This window comes from Phocoena phocoena, chromosome 6, assembly GCF_963924675.1.
Source record: "Phocoena phocoena chromosome 6, mPhoPho1.1, whole genome shotgun sequence".
Classification (NCBI taxonomy): domain Eukaryota; kingdom Metazoa; phylum Chordata; class Mammalia; order Artiodactyla; family Phocoenidae; genus Phocoena; species Phocoena phocoena.
Window position 1 is genome coordinate 26215680 of NC_089224.1, and position 16216 is coordinate 26231895.

The following is a 16216-nucleotide window of genomic DNA, read 5'->3' on the forward strand; positions in this document are numbered from 1 at the left end:
TTTGTGAATGTGTGCGTGTATGCTTCTGTGTGAGATCTTGTCTGTATACTCTTGCTTCCACCATTTGTCCTAGGGCTCTATCCGTCCATGGTTTTTTTTAAAAAAAAAAAATTTTTTTTTAATAATTAATTTTAATTGTAATAACTTTATTGAACTTTACCTTCGTTCTTTCTTTCTTTCTTTCCTTCCCTCCTTCCCTCCTTTAGACAGCGAATCACCCCAGGTTGAGGGGGTGGTCTCTGGGAGCAGGATTTATGATTTTTCCCCCTTTGCCTCTCTTTGTGAACGTGTATGTGTATGCTTCTGTGTAAGATTTTCTCTGTATAGCTTGGCTCCCAACAGTTGTCCTAGGGCTCTATCCGTCCATGGTTTTTTTAAAAAAAAATTTTTTTTTCTTAATAATTAATTTTAATTGTAATAACTTTATTGTACTTTACCTTCGTTCTGTCTTTCTTTCTTTCCTTCCTTCCTTCCCTCCTTTAGACAACAAATCACCCCAAATTGAGGAGGTGGTCTCTGGGAGCAGGATTTATGATTTTTCCCCCTTTGCCTCTCTTTGTGAACGTGTATGTGTATGCTTCTGTGTAAGATTTTCTCTGTATAGCTTTGCTTCCAACATTTGTCCTAGGGCTCTATCCGTCCATGGTTTTTTAAAAAAAAAATTTTTTTTTTCTTAATAATTACTTTTAATTGTAATAACTTTATTGTACTTTACCTTCGTTCTTTCTTTCTTTCTTTCCTTCCTTCCTTCCCTCCTTTAGACAGCGAATCACCCCAGGTTGAGGAGGTGGTCTCTGGGAGCAGGATTTATGATTTTTCCCCCTTTGCCTCTCTTTGTGAACGTGTATGTGTATGCTTCTGTGTAAGATTTTCTCTGTATAGCTTTGCTTCCAACATTTGTCCTAGGGCTCTATCCGTCCATGGTTTTTTTTAAAAAAAAATTTTCTTTTCTTAATAGTTAATTTTAATTGTAATAACTTTATTGTACTTTACCTTCGTTCTTTCTTTCCTTCCTTCCTTCCCTCCTTTAGACCGCGAATCACCCCAGGTTGAGGAGGTGGTCTCTGGGAGCAGGATTTATGATTTTTCCCCCTTTGCCTCTGTGAACACGTATGTGTATGCTTCTGTGTAAGATTTTCTCTGTATAGCTTTGTTTCCAACATTTGTCCTAGGGTTCTATCTGTTCTTTTTTTTTTTTTCTTTCTTTCTAAATATTTTTTAGTACAATAACTATATTATACTTTATTTTATTTTTACTGTATCTTCTTTCTTTCTGTCTTTTTTCCTTCTTTCCCTCCTTCCTTCCTCCCTTCCTCCCTCCCTCCCTCCCTCCTTTCTTTCCTTCTTTGCTTCTTTCTTCCTTCCTTCCTTTCCTCCTTTCCTTCTTTCTTTCCTCAAACTTCTAATTCTCTCTACATTTTCTCCTTCTTTCCCTCCTTCCTTCCTTCCTTCCCCCCTCCCTCCCTTTCTTTCCTTCTTTGCTTCTTTCTTCCTTCCTTCCTTTCCTCCTTTCCTTCTTTCTTTCCTCATACTTCTACTAATTCTCTCTACATTTTCTCCTTCTTTCCCTCCTACCTTCCTTCCTTCCTCCCTCCCACCTTTCTTTCCTTCTTTGCTTCTTTCTTCCTTCCTTCCTTTCCTCCTTTCCTTCTCTCTTTCCTCAAACTTCTACTAATTCTCTCTACATTTTCTCCTTCTTTCCCTCCTTCCTTCCTTCCTTCCTCCCTCCCTTCCTCCTTTCTTTCCTTCTTTGCTTCTTTCTTCCCTCCTTCCTTTCCTCCTTTCCTTCTTTCTTTACTCATACTTCTAATAATTCTCTCTACTTTTCCTCCCTTTTATTCTGAGCCGTGTGGATGAAAGGCTCGTGGTGCTCCAGCCCAGGAGGCAGGGCTCTGCCTCTGAGGTAGGAGAGCCAACTTCAGGACACTGATCAACAAGAGACCTCCCAGCTCCACATAATATTAAACGGTGGAAATCTCCCAGAGACCTCCATCTTAACACCAGCACCCAGCTTCACTCAACGACCAGCAAGCCACAGTGCTGGACAACCTATGCCAAACAACTAGCAAAACAGGAACACAACCCCACCCATTAGCAGAGAGGCTGCCTAAAATCATAACAAGGCCACAGACACCCCAAAACACACCACCAGACGTGAACCTGCCCACTAGAGAGACAAGATCCAGCCTCATCCAGCACAACACAGGCACTAGTCCCCTCCACCAGGAAGCCTACACAACCCGCTGAAACAACCTTAGCCACTGGAGACAGACATCAAAAACAACGGGAACTACGAACGTGCAGCCTGCAAAAAGGAGACCCCAAACACAGTAAGATAAGCAAAATGAGAAGACAGAAAAACACACAGCAGATGAAGGAGCAAGATAAAAACCCACCAGACCTAACAAATGAAGAGGAAATAGGCAATCTACCTGAAAAAGAATTCAGAATAATGATAGTAAGGATGATCCGAAATCTTGGAAGTAGAATGGACAAAATGCAAGAAACAGTTAACAAGGACCTACAAGAACTAAAGATGAAACAAGCAACGATGAACAATGCAATAAATGAAATTAAAAGTACTCTAGATAGGATCAATAGCAGAATAACTGAGGCAGAAGAACGGATAAGTGACCTGGAAGATAAAGTAGTGGAAATAACTACTGCAGAGCAGAATAAAGAAAAAAGAATGAAAAGAACTGAGGACAGTCTCAGAGAGCTCTGGGACAACATTAAACGCACCAACATTCGAATTATAGGGGTTCCAGAAGAAGAAGAAAGAAAGAAAGGGACTGAGAAAATATTTGAAGAGATTATAGTTGAAAACTTCCCTAATATGGGAAAGGAAATAGTTAATCAAGTCCAGGAAGCACAGAGAGTCCCATACAGGATAAATACAAGGAGAAATACGCCAAGACACATATTAATCAAACTATCAAAAATTAAATACAAAGAAAGCATATTAAAAGCAGCAAGGGAAAAACAACAAATAACACACAAGGGAATCCCCATAAGGTTAACAGCTGATCTCTCAGCAGAAACCCTACAAGCCAGAAGGGAGTGGCAGGACATACTGAAAGTGATGAAGGAGAAAAACCTGCAACCAAGACTACTCTACCCAGTAAGGATCTCATTCAGATTTGATGGAGAAATTAAAACCTTTACAGACAAGCAAAAGCTGAGAGAGTTCAGCACCACCAAACCAGCTTTACAACAAATGCTAAAGGAACTTCTCTAGATAAGAAATGCAAAAGAAGGAAACGACCTATAATAATGAACCCAAAACAATATAGAAAATGGGAATAGGAACATACATATCGATAATTACCTTAAATGTAAATGGACTAAATGCTCCCACCAAAAGACACAGATTGGCTGAATGGATACAAAAACAAGACCCTTATATATGCTGTCTACAAGAGACCCACCTCAGACCTAGAGACACATACAGACTGAAAGTAAGGGGATGGAAAAAGATATTCCATGCAAATGGAAACCAAAAGAAAGCTGGAGTAGCAATTCTCATATCAGACAAAATAGACTTTAAAATAAGGACTATTAAAAGGGATAAAGAAGGACACTACATAATGATCAAGGGATCGATCCAAGAAGAAGATATAACAATTGTAAATATTTATGCACCCAACATAGGAGCACCTCAATACGTAAGGCAAATACTAACAGCCATAAAAGGGGAAATTGACAGTAACACATTCATAGTAGGGGACTTTAACACCCCACTTTCACCCATGGACAGATCATCCAAAATGAAAATAAATAAGGAAACACAAGCTTTAAATGATACATTAAACAAGATGGACTTAATTGATATTTATAGGACACTCTATCCAAAAACAACAGAATACACATTTTTCTCAAGTGCTCATGGAACATTCTCCAGGATAGATCATATCTTGGGTCACAAATCAAGCCTTGGTAAATTTAAGAAAATTGAAATTGTATCAAGTATCTTTTCTGACCACAACGCCATGAGACTAGATATCAATTACAGGAAAAGATCTGTAAAATATACAAACACATGGAGGCTAAACAATACACTACTTAATAATGAAGTCATCACTGAAGAAATCAAAGAGGAAATAAAAAAATACCTAGAAACAAATGACAATGGAGACACAACGACCCAAAACCTATGGGATGCAGCAAAAGCAGTTCTAAGGGGGAAGTTTATAGCAATACAAGCCCACCTTAAGAAGCAGGAAACATCTCGAATAAACAACCTAACCTTGCACCTCAAGCAATTAGAGAAAGAAGAACAAAAAAGCCCCAAAGCTAGCAGAAGGAAAGAAATCATAAAAATCAGATCAGAAATAAATGAAAAAGAAATGAAGGAAACAATAGCAAAGATCAATAAAACTAAAAGCTGGTTCTTTGAGAAGATAAACAAAATAGATAAACCACTAGCCAGACTCATCAAGAAAAAAAGGGAGAAGACTCAAATCAATAGAATTAGAAATGAGAAAGGAGAAATAACAACTGACACTGCAGAAATAAAAAAAATCATGAGAGATTACTACAAGCAACTCTATGCCAATAAAATGGACAATCTGGAAGAAATGGACAAATTCTTAGAAATGCACAACCTGCCAAGACTGAATCAGGAAGAAATAGAAAATATGAACAGATCAATCACAAGCACTGAAATTGAAACTGTGATTAAAAATCTTCCAACAAACAAAAGCCCAGGACCAGATGGCTTCACAGGTGAATTCTATCAAACGTTTAGAGAAGAGCTAACACCTATCCTTCTCGAACTCTTCCAAAATATAGCAGAGGGAGGAACACTCCCAAATTCCTTCTACGAGGCCACCATCACCTTGATACCAAAACCAGACAAGGATGTCACAAAGAAAGAAAACTACAGGCCAATATCACTGATGAACATAGATGCAAAAATCCTCAACAAAATACTAGCAAACAGAATCCAACAGCACATTAAAAGGATCATACACCATGATCAAGTGGGGTTTATTCCAGGAATGCAAGGATTCTTCAATATACGCAAATCTATCAATGTGATAAACCATATTAACAAATTGAAGGAGAAAAACCATATGATCATCTCAATAGATGCAGAGAAAGCTTTCGACAAAATTCAACACCCATTTATGATAAAAACCCTCCAGAAAGTAGGCATAGAGGGAACTTTCCTAAACATAATAAAAGCCATATATGACAAGCCCACAGCAAACATCATCCTCAATGGTGAAAAACTGAAAGCATTTCCACTAAGATCAGGAACAAGACAAGGTTGCCCACTCTCACCACTCTTATTCAACATAGTTTTGGAAGTTTTAGCCACAGCAATCAGAGAAGAAAAGGAAATAAAAGGAATCCAAATCGGAAAAGAAGAAGTAAAGCTGTCACTGTTTGCAGATGACATGATACTATACATAGAGAATCCTAAAGATGCTACCAGAAAACTACTAGAGCTAATCAATGAATTTGGTAAAGTAGCAGGATACAAAATTAATGCACAGAAATCTATGGCATTCCTATATACTAATGATGAAAAATCTGAAAGTGAAATCAAGAAAACACTCCCATTTACCATTGCAACAAAAAGAATAAAATATCTAGGCATAAACCTACCTAAGGATACGAAAGACCTGTATGCAGAAAATTATAAGACACTGATGAAAGAAATTAAAGATGATACAAATAGATGGAGAGATATACCATGTTCTTGGATGGGAAGAAACAACATTGTGAAAATGACTCTACTACCCAAAGCAATCTACAGATTCAATGCAATCCCTATCAAACTACCACTGGCATTTTTCCCAGAACTAGAACAAAAAATTTCGCAATTTGTATGGAAAAACAAAAGACCCCGAATAGCCAAAGCAATCTTGAGAACGAAAAAAGGAGCTGGAGGAATAAGGCTCCCTGACTTCAGACTATATTACAAAGCAACAGTAATCAAGACAGTATGGTACTGGCACAAAAACAGAAAGATAGATCAGTGGAACAGGATAGAAAGCCCAGAGATAAACCCACGCACATATGGACACCTCATCTTTGATAAAGGAGGCAGGACTGTACAGTGGAGAAGGGACAGCCTCTTCAATAAATGGTGCTGGGAAAACTGGACAGGTACATGTAAAAGTATGAGATTAGATCACTCCCTAACACCATATACAAAAATAAGCTCAAAATGGATTAAAGACCTAAATGTAAGGCCAGAAACTATCAAACTCTTAGAAGAAAACATAGGAAGAACACTCTATGACATAAATCACAGCAAGATCCTTTCTGACCCACCTCCTAGAGTAATGGAAATAAAAACAAAAATAAACAAATGGGACCTAATGAAACTTCAAAGCTTTTGCACAGCAAAGGAAACGATAACCAAGACCAAAAGACAACCCTCAGAATGGGAGAAAACATTTGCAAATGAAGCAACTGACAAAGGATTAATCTCCAAAATTTACAAGCAGCTCATGCAGCTCAATAACAAAAAAACAAACAACCCCATCCAAAAATGGGCAGAAGACCTAAATAGACATTTCTCCAAAGAAGATATACAGAATGCCAACAAACACATGAAAGAATGCTCAACATCATTAATCATTAGAGAAATGCAAATCAAAACTACAATGAGATATCATCTCACACCAGTCAGAATGGCCATCATCAAAAAATCTAGAAACAATAAATGCTGGAGAGGGTGTGGAGAAAAGGGGACACTCTTGCACTGCTGGTGGGAATGTGAATTGGTTCAGCCACTGTGGAGAACAGTATGGAGGTTCCTTAAAAAACTACAAATAGAATTACCATATGACCCAGCAATCCCACTACTTGGCATATACCCTGAGAAAACCAAAATTCAAAAAGAGTCATGTACCAAAATGTTCATTGCAGCTCTATTTACAATAGCCAGGACATGGAAACAACCTAAGCGCCCATCATCGGATGAATGGATAAAGAAGATGTGGCACATATACACAATGGAATATTACTCAGCCTTAAAAAGAAATGAAATTGAGCTATTTGTAATGAGATGGATAGACCTAGAATCTGTCATACAGAGTGAAGTAAGTCAGAAAGAAAAAGACAAATACCGTATGCTAACACATACATATGGAATTTAAGGGAAAAAAATGTCATGAAGAACCTAGGGGTAAGATAGGAATAAAGACGAAGACCTACTGGAGGACGGACTTAAGGATATGGGGAGGGGGAATGGTGAGTTTTGACAGGGCGAGAGAGAGTCATGGACATATACACACTAACAAACGTAGTAAGGTAGATAGCTGGGGGGAAGCAGCCGCAAGGCACAGGGATATTAGCTCGGTGCTTTGTGACAGCCTGGAAGGGTGGGATGGGGAGAGTGGGAGGGAGGGAGACGCAAGAGGGAAGACATATGGGAACATATGTATATGTATAGCTGATTCACTTTGTTGTAAAGCAGAAACTAACACACCATTGTAAAGCAATTATACCCCAATAAAGATGTTTAAAAAAAAAAATATATACGCAAATCTATCAATGTTATAAACCATATTAACAAATTGAAGGAGAAAAACCATATGATCATCTCAATAGATGCAGAGAAAGCTTTTGACAAAATTCAACACCCATTTCTGATAAAAACCCTCCAGAAAGTAGGCATAGAGGGAACTTTCCTCAACATAATAAAGGCCATATATGACAAGCCCACAGCAAACATCATCCTCAATGGTGAAAAACTGAAAGCATTTCCACTAAGATCAGGAACAAGACAAGGTTGCCCACTCTCACCACTCTTATTCAACATAGTTTTGGAAGTTTTAGCCACAGCAATCAGAGAAGAAAAGGAAATAAAAGGAATCCAAATCGGAAAAGAAGAAGTAAAGCTGTCACTGTTTGCAGATGACATGATACTATACATAGAGAATCCTAAAGATGCTACCAGAAAACTACTAGAGCTAATCAATGAATTTGGTAAAGTAGCAGGATACAAAATTAATGCACAGAAATCTCTGGCATTCCTATATACTAATGATGAAAAATCTGAAAGTGAAATCAAGAAAACACTCCCATTTACCATTGCAACAAAAAGAATAAAATATCTAGGAATAAACCTACCTAAGGATACGAAAGACCTGTATGCAGAAAATTATAAGACACTGATGAAAGAAATTAAAGATGATACAAATAGATGGAGAGATATACCATGTTCTTGGATAGGAAGAATCAACATTGTGAAAATGACTCTACTACCCAAAGCAAACTACAGATTCAATGCAATCCCTATCAAACTACCACTGGCATTTTTCACAGAACTAGAACAAAAAATTTCGCAATTTGTATGGAAACACAAAAGACCCCGAATAGCCAAAGCAATCTTGAGAACGAAAAAAGGAGCTGGAGGAATCAGGCTCCCTGACTTCAGACTATACTACAAAGCAACAGTAATCAAGACAGTATGGTACTGGCACAAAAACAGAAAGATAGATCAGTGGAACAGGATAGAAAGCCCAGAGATAAACCCACGCACATATGGACACCTTATCTTTGATAAAGGAGGCAGGAATGTACAGTGGAGAAGGGACAGCCTCTTCAATAAATGGTGCTGGGAAAACTGGACAGGTACATGTAAAAGTATGAGATTAGATCACTCCCTAACACCATACACAAAAATAAGCTCAAAATGGATTAAAGACCTAAATGTAAGGCCAGATACTATCAAACTCTTAGAGGAAAACATAGGAAGAACACTCTATGACATAAATCACAGCAAGATCCTTTCTGACCCACCTCCTAGAGTAATGGAAATAAAAACAAAAATAAACAAATGGGACCTAATGAAACTTCAAAGCTTTTGCACAGCAAAGGAAACCATAATCAAGACCAAAAGACAACCCTCAGAATGGGAGAAAACATTTGCAAATGAAGCAACTGACAAAGGATTAATCTCCAAAATTTACAAGCAGCTCATGCAGCTCAATAACAAAAAAACAATCAACCCCATCCAAAAATGGGCAGAAGACCTAAACAGACATTTCTCCAAAGAAGATATACAGAATGCCAACAAACACATGAAAGAATGCTCAACATCATTAATCATTAGAGAAATGCAAATCAAAACTACAATGAGATATCATCTCACACCAGTCAGAATGGCCATCATCAAAAAATCTAGAAACAATAAATGCTGGAGAGGGTGTGGAGAAAAGGGGACTCTCTTGCACTGCTGGTGGGAATGTGAATTGGTTCAGCCACTATGGAGAACAGTATGGAGGTTCCTTAAAAAACTACAAATAGAATTACCATATGACCCAGCAATCCCACTACTTGGCATATACCCTGAGAAAACCAAAATTCAAAAAGAGTCATGTACCAAAATGTTCATTGCAGCTCTATTTACAATAGCCCGGAGATGGAAAGAACCTAAGCGCCCATCATCGGACGAATGGATAAAGAAGATGTGGCACATATACACAATGGAATATTACTCAGCCTTAAAAAGAAATGAAATTGAGATATTTGTAATGAGATGGATAGACCTAGAGTCTGTCATACAGAGTGAAGTAAGTCAGAAAGACAAAGACAAATACCGTATGCTAACACATATATATGGAATTTAAGGGGAAAAAATGTCATGAAGAACCTAGGGATAAGACAGGAATAGAGGCGCAGACCTACTGGAGAACGGACTTGAGGATATGGGGAGGGGGAAGGGTGAGTTTTGACAGGGCAAGAGAGAGTCATGGACATATACACACTAACAAATGTAGTAAGGTAGATAGCTAGGGGGAAGCAGCCGCAAGGCACAGGGATATTAGCTCGGGGCTTTGGGACAGCCTGGAAGGGTGGGAGGGGGAGAGTGGGAGGGAGGGAGACGCAAGAGGGAAGACACATGGGAGCACATGTATATGTATAGCTGATTCACTTTGTTATAAATCAGAAACTAACACACCATTGTAAAGCAATTATACCCCAATAAAGATGTTAAAAAAAAAATAAAAACAACCCAATCCAAAAATGGGCAGAAGACCTAAATAGACATTTTTCCAAAGAAGATATACAGATTACCAACAAACAATTGAAAGGATGCTCAACATCACTAATCATTAGAGAAAAGCAAATCAAAACTACAATGAGGTATATATGCCCACCAACGGTGCAAGAGTGTTCCCTTTTCTCTACCAAACGTAAAATAGATAGCTAGTGGGAAGCAGCCACATAGCACAGGGAGATCAGCTAGGTGGTTTGTGACCACTTAGAGGGGTGGGATAGGGAGGGTGGGAGGGAGGGAGACGCAAGAGGGAAGAGATATGGGAACATATGAACTGATTCAATTTGTTATAAAGCAGAAACTAACACACCCTTGTAAAGCAATTATACTCCAATAAAGATGTTAAAAAAAAAACTGCAATGAGGTGTCACCTCACACCGGTCAGAATGCCCATCATCAAAAAATCTACAAAAAGAAATGCTGAAGAGGGTGTGGAGAAAAGGGAACCCTCTTGCACTGTTTTTGGGAATGTAAATTGATACAGCCACTATGGAGAACAATATGGAGGTTCCTTAAAAAACTAAAAATAGAACTACCATACGACCCAACAATCCCACTACTGGGCATATACCCTGAGAAAACCATAAGTGAAAAAGAGTCATGTGCCACAATGTTCATTACAGCACTATTTACAATAGCCAGGACATGGAAGCAACCTAAATGTCCAATGACAGATGAATGGATAAAGAAGATGTGGCACATATATATACAATAGAATATTACTCAGCCTTAAAAAGAAACGAAATTGAGTTATTTGTAGTGAGATGGATGGACCTAGAGTCTGTCATAGAGAGTGAAGTAAGTCGGAAAGAGAAAAACAAATATCATATGCTAACACATATATATATGGAATCTAAAAAAAAAAAAGGTTCTGAAAAACCTAGGGGCAGGACAGGAATAAAGATGCAGGCATAGAGAATGGACTTGAAGACACAGGGAGGGCGATGGGTAATCTGGGACAAAGTGAGAGAATGGCATGGACATATATACACTACCAAATATAAAATAGATAGCTAGTGGGGAGCAGCCACATAGCACAGGGAGGTCAGCTCGGTCTTTGTGACCACCTAGAGGGGTGGAATAGGGAGGGTGGGAGGGAGACGCAAGAGGGAGGAGATATGGGATATATGTATATGTATAGCTGATTCACTTTGTTGTTAAGCAGAAACTAACACACCATTGTAAAGCAATTATACTCCAATAAAGATGTTAAAAAAATAAATAAATAAAAGAGAGAGAAGGCACTAATTACCAATATCAGAAATGAAAAAAGGGATATCACTATAGATCTTGCAACAAGTGAAAAGATAATAAAGAAATACTACAAACAACTTTGTGCTAATGAACTGGACAACTTTAAAGAAATGGACCAATTTAACCACAAACTACCAAAACTGAACCAAGATGAAAAAGTTAACCAGAATGATCTTATAACCATTAAAAAAAATTGTTTCCTAAAAGGAAATCCACAGGCTTATATGGCTTCATGGAGAATTTTAGCAAGCACTTAAAGAAGGATTAACACCAGTTTTACACATTTCTTTTAGAAAATAAAAGAAAGGAGGAAACACTTCTCAACTCATTTTATGAGGCCAATATCATCTTGATAGTGAAACTGAAGACAGTACAAAAACAAAAAACTACAGACCAATATCTGTAATGAACTTAGATATAAATCCTAAATCTGACAATGTAAAGAAAGCATTATATACCATGACAAAGTAGGGTTTATTCCAGTTATGCAAGGCTAGTTCAACAGTTGAAAATCAGTTGTTGGAATCCAGCACATCAACAGGTTAAAGAAGAAAATGTATATGATCATATCAATAGATGCAGAAAAAGCATTTGACAAAACCCATCACCCATTCATGATAAAAACCCTCAGCTAGTTGGGAGTAGAGGGGAACTCCCTCAATCTGATAAGTATCTATAAAAAACCTACAGCTAACATTACTCTTATGGATAAAAGAAAAATTGTCTTCCCCTTAAGAATGGGGGCAAGGCAAGTCTGTCCACTCTCATCACTCATTCCACATAGTACTGGAAGTTGTACTGACTACAGTAAGGCAAGAAAAATAAATAAAAGGCTTATGGATTGGAAAGGAAGGAATAAAACTCTTCCTATTTGAAGATGGCATGATTGACTATGTAGAAAATTCCAAGGAATCTACAAAAGAAACTTTGAGAACTAATAATTGAGTTCAGCAAGGTCATGGACACAGAGCAATACAAAAAAATAATAAAAATTTCTATATACTAACAATGAATATGTAGAAACTGAAATAGTAAGCACAATACCCTTTAAAATCATTCCAAAGAAAATTAAGCACTTTGGCTTAAACTAAGAATACAAGTGTATTTGTTTATTTTGTAAACACAACAAGTTTACTAAATAAATAAATACAGAGACATACTGTGTTTATGGACTGCGAGTCTGAAGATATATGTTCATTCTCCACAAATTAATCGACACGTGTCATGCAACTTCCTATCAAGAGCTCTGCTAGTTTTTGGAGACAAAGATAAGCTTATTCTAACATTTATATAAACTTTCTTCAAAAAAACCTAAAAATGGAACTGTCATATGATCCAGCAATTCCACTTCTGGATACATATCCCAATAAAATAAAAACACTGATTTGAAAATATACATGCACCTCAATGTACATAGCAGCATTATTTACAATAGCCAAGACATAGAAGCAACATAAGTGTCCATCAACAGATGAATGGATAAAGAAGATGTGGTATATATATACAATGGAATATTACTCAGCCATAAAGAGAATGAAATTTTGCCATTTGCAACAACATGGATTGACCTAGAGGGTATTATGCTTAGTGAATTAAGTCAGAGAGGGAAAGACAAATACTGTATGTTATCACTTTAAATGTGGAATCTAAAAAAGAAAACAAATGAATGAATATAACAAAACAGAAACAGATTCATAGATATAGAGAACAAACTAATGGTTACCAGTGGGGAGAGAGAATAGAGGAGGAGCAAGACAGGTATAGTGGATTAAGAGGTAAAAACTAATGTGTATAAAATAAATAGGCTACAAGGATATATTATATAGCACAGGGAATATGGCCAATATTTTATAGTAACTATAAATGGAGTATAATCTTTTTAAAAAACATATATAAAAGCATAAGCCCTAGAATTGCTAAAACAAATTTGACCAAGATGAATAAAGTGGAATGAGGAATTAGATATTTATACAGTTTCAAGTTACCTCCTCCACAAAGTACTTATTATTACAAAGGTGAAAAGGAGAGGCCTGGAAGACATTTCCTTAATCAAGCAATCATCCTCAGTAATTGGACAAGCAAAAATAATGTGCCACCTAAGAGGAAGCAGTGAAGAGAACATATACTCCAAATGTGCTTCACTTCTGTGAATTTCTGTAAAGATGCACAACCTGAATTGAATCATGGAGAAACAGTGGACAAACCAAATCAAGAAACAGCTGACAAATAACTGACTGTATTCTTCAGAGGTGTCAAGGGCATGAAAGGCACAGACAGAGGCCTGTTCCAGATGGAAGGAGACCAAAAGGATGTGGCAACAAAATACAAAATGTGATTCTGACACTGATCCTTTTGCTGTAAGGGGCATTATGGAACAATTGGCAAAACTTGAATGGAGTCAGATGATTAGATGGTCGTGGTATATCAATGTGAATTTACTGACTTAGATTGTTGTTTTGCATAACGTAAGAAAATATCTTTATTTGTAGGAAACATGCATTAAAGTATTCAGTGTTAATGAGGTATCAGGTTGGCAACTTATTCTTAAATGGTTCAAGAAAAACATTTATATTCTGCTTCTAATTTTTCTGTAAGTTTCTGGCTGTTTCAAAATAAAAACTATTTTAAAAAGGCAATCTATATAAATAATGGCACATCCATACAATCAGATGAGATGTAGTCATTGAAATGATACTGTTGAAGAATACTGGTATAAAGAAATGGTCAATTAAACCAATTTGTAATAGTATTTTGCTCTTTCTATTTTTAAATTTAATTTAATTTTTAATTTAATTATTATTTTATATTGGGGTATAACAATTGGGGTTGATTAACAATATTGTGTTATTTTCAGGTGTACAGGAAAGTGGTTCAGTTATACATATACATATATCCACTCTTTTTCAGATTCTTTTCCCATATAGGTTATTACAGAATATTGAATAGAGTTTGCTGTGCTATACAGTAGGTGCTTGTTGATTATTTTATTCATAATAGTGTGTATATGTTAATCCCAACCTCCTAATTCATCCTCCTCAAAATGGGTTAGGTCTTTAATCTATTTTGAGCTTATTTTTATGTATGGTGTTAAAGAATGATCTAATTTCATTTTTTTTACATGTAGCTGTCCAGTTTTCCCAGCACCATTTGTTGAAGAGACTGTCTTTCCACCATAATATAGTCTTGCCTCCTTTGTTGTAGAGTAATTGACCATAGTTGCATGGATTTATCTCTGGATTTTCTATCCTGTTCCATTGATCTATATTTCTTTTTTCGTGCCAGTGCCATACTGGTTTAATGACTGTGGCTTTGCAGTATAGTCTAAAGTCAGAGAGCCTGATTCCAGCTCCATTTTATTTCTCAAGATTGCTTTTGCTATTCATGGTCGTTTGTGTTTCCATTCAAATTGCAAAATTTTTTGTTCTTATCTGTGAAAAATGCCATTGGTAATTTGATAGGGATTGCATTGAATCTGTAGATTGCTATGGACAGCATAGTCATTTTCACAGTATTGATTCTTCCAATCTAATAATATGGTATATCTCTCCGTTTGTGCCATCTTTTATTTCTTTCATCAGTATCTTATAGATTTATGAGTATAGGTCTTTTGCCTCCATGGTTAGGTTTATTCCTAGGTATTTTATTCTTTTTGATGCAATGGTAAATGGGATTGTTTCCTTGATTTCTTTTTCTGATCTTTCATTGTTAATATATAGGAATGCAAGAGATTTCTGTGTATTAATTTTGTATCCTGCAACTTTACCAAATTCATTGATGAGCTCTAACAGTTTTCTGGTAGCAACTTTAGGGTTTTCTATGTATAGTATCATGTCATCTGCAAACAGTGACAGTTTTACTTCTTTGCCAGTTTGGATTCCTTTTATTTCTTTTCATCTCTGATTACCGAGGCTAGGGCTCCCAAAACTATGTTTTTTTATAAGCGGCAAGAGTGGACATCCTTATCTTGTTCCTGATCTTAGGGGAAATGCTTTCCACTTTTTACCATTGACACTGATGTTGGCTGTGGGTTTGTCACATATGGCTCTTATTATGTTGAGGTAGGTTCCCTCTATGCCCACCTTCTCCAGTGTTTTCATCATAAATCGGTATTGAATTTTGATGCAGCTTTTTCTGCATCTGTTAAAATGATCATATGGTTTTCTTCAATTTGTTGATGTGGTGTATCACACTGATTGATTTGTGGATATTGAAAAATCCTTGCATCCTTGGGATAAATCCCACTTGATCATGGTGTATGATCCTTTTAATGTGTTGTTGGATTTGGCTTGCTAGTATTTTGTTGAGGATTTTTGCATCTATGTTGGTCAGTGATATTGGCCTGTAATTTTCTTTTTTTGTGGTATCTTTGTCTGGTTTTGATATCAGGGTGATGGTGGCCTTGTAGAATGAGCTTGCGAGTGTTCCTTCCTCTGCAATTTTTTGGAATAATTTCAGAAGTATAGGTATCAACTCTTCTCTAAATGTATGATGGAATTTGCCTGTGAAGCCATCTGGTCCTGGACTTTTGTTTGTTGGAAGATTTTTTAAAAATTATTTTTATTTATTTATTTTTGGCTGCATTGGGTCTTCTTTGCTATGTGCAGGCTTTCTCTAGTTGTGGTGAGAGGGAGCTACTCTTCATTGTGGTGGCTTCTCTTGTTGTGGAGCATGAGCTCTAGGCACATGGGCTTCAGTAGTTGCAGCACGTGGGTTCAGTAGCTGTGGCTCGCAGGCTCTAGAGTGCAGGCTCAGTAGTTGTGGCACAGAGGCTTAGTTGCTCTGTGGCACCGGGGATCTTCCTGGACCAGGGCTTGAACCCGTGTCCCCTGCATTGGCAGGTGGATTCTTAACTACTGCACCACCAGGGAAATACCTGTTGGAAGATTTTTAATCACAGTTTCAATTTCAATATTTTTGATTGGTCTGTTCATATTTTCT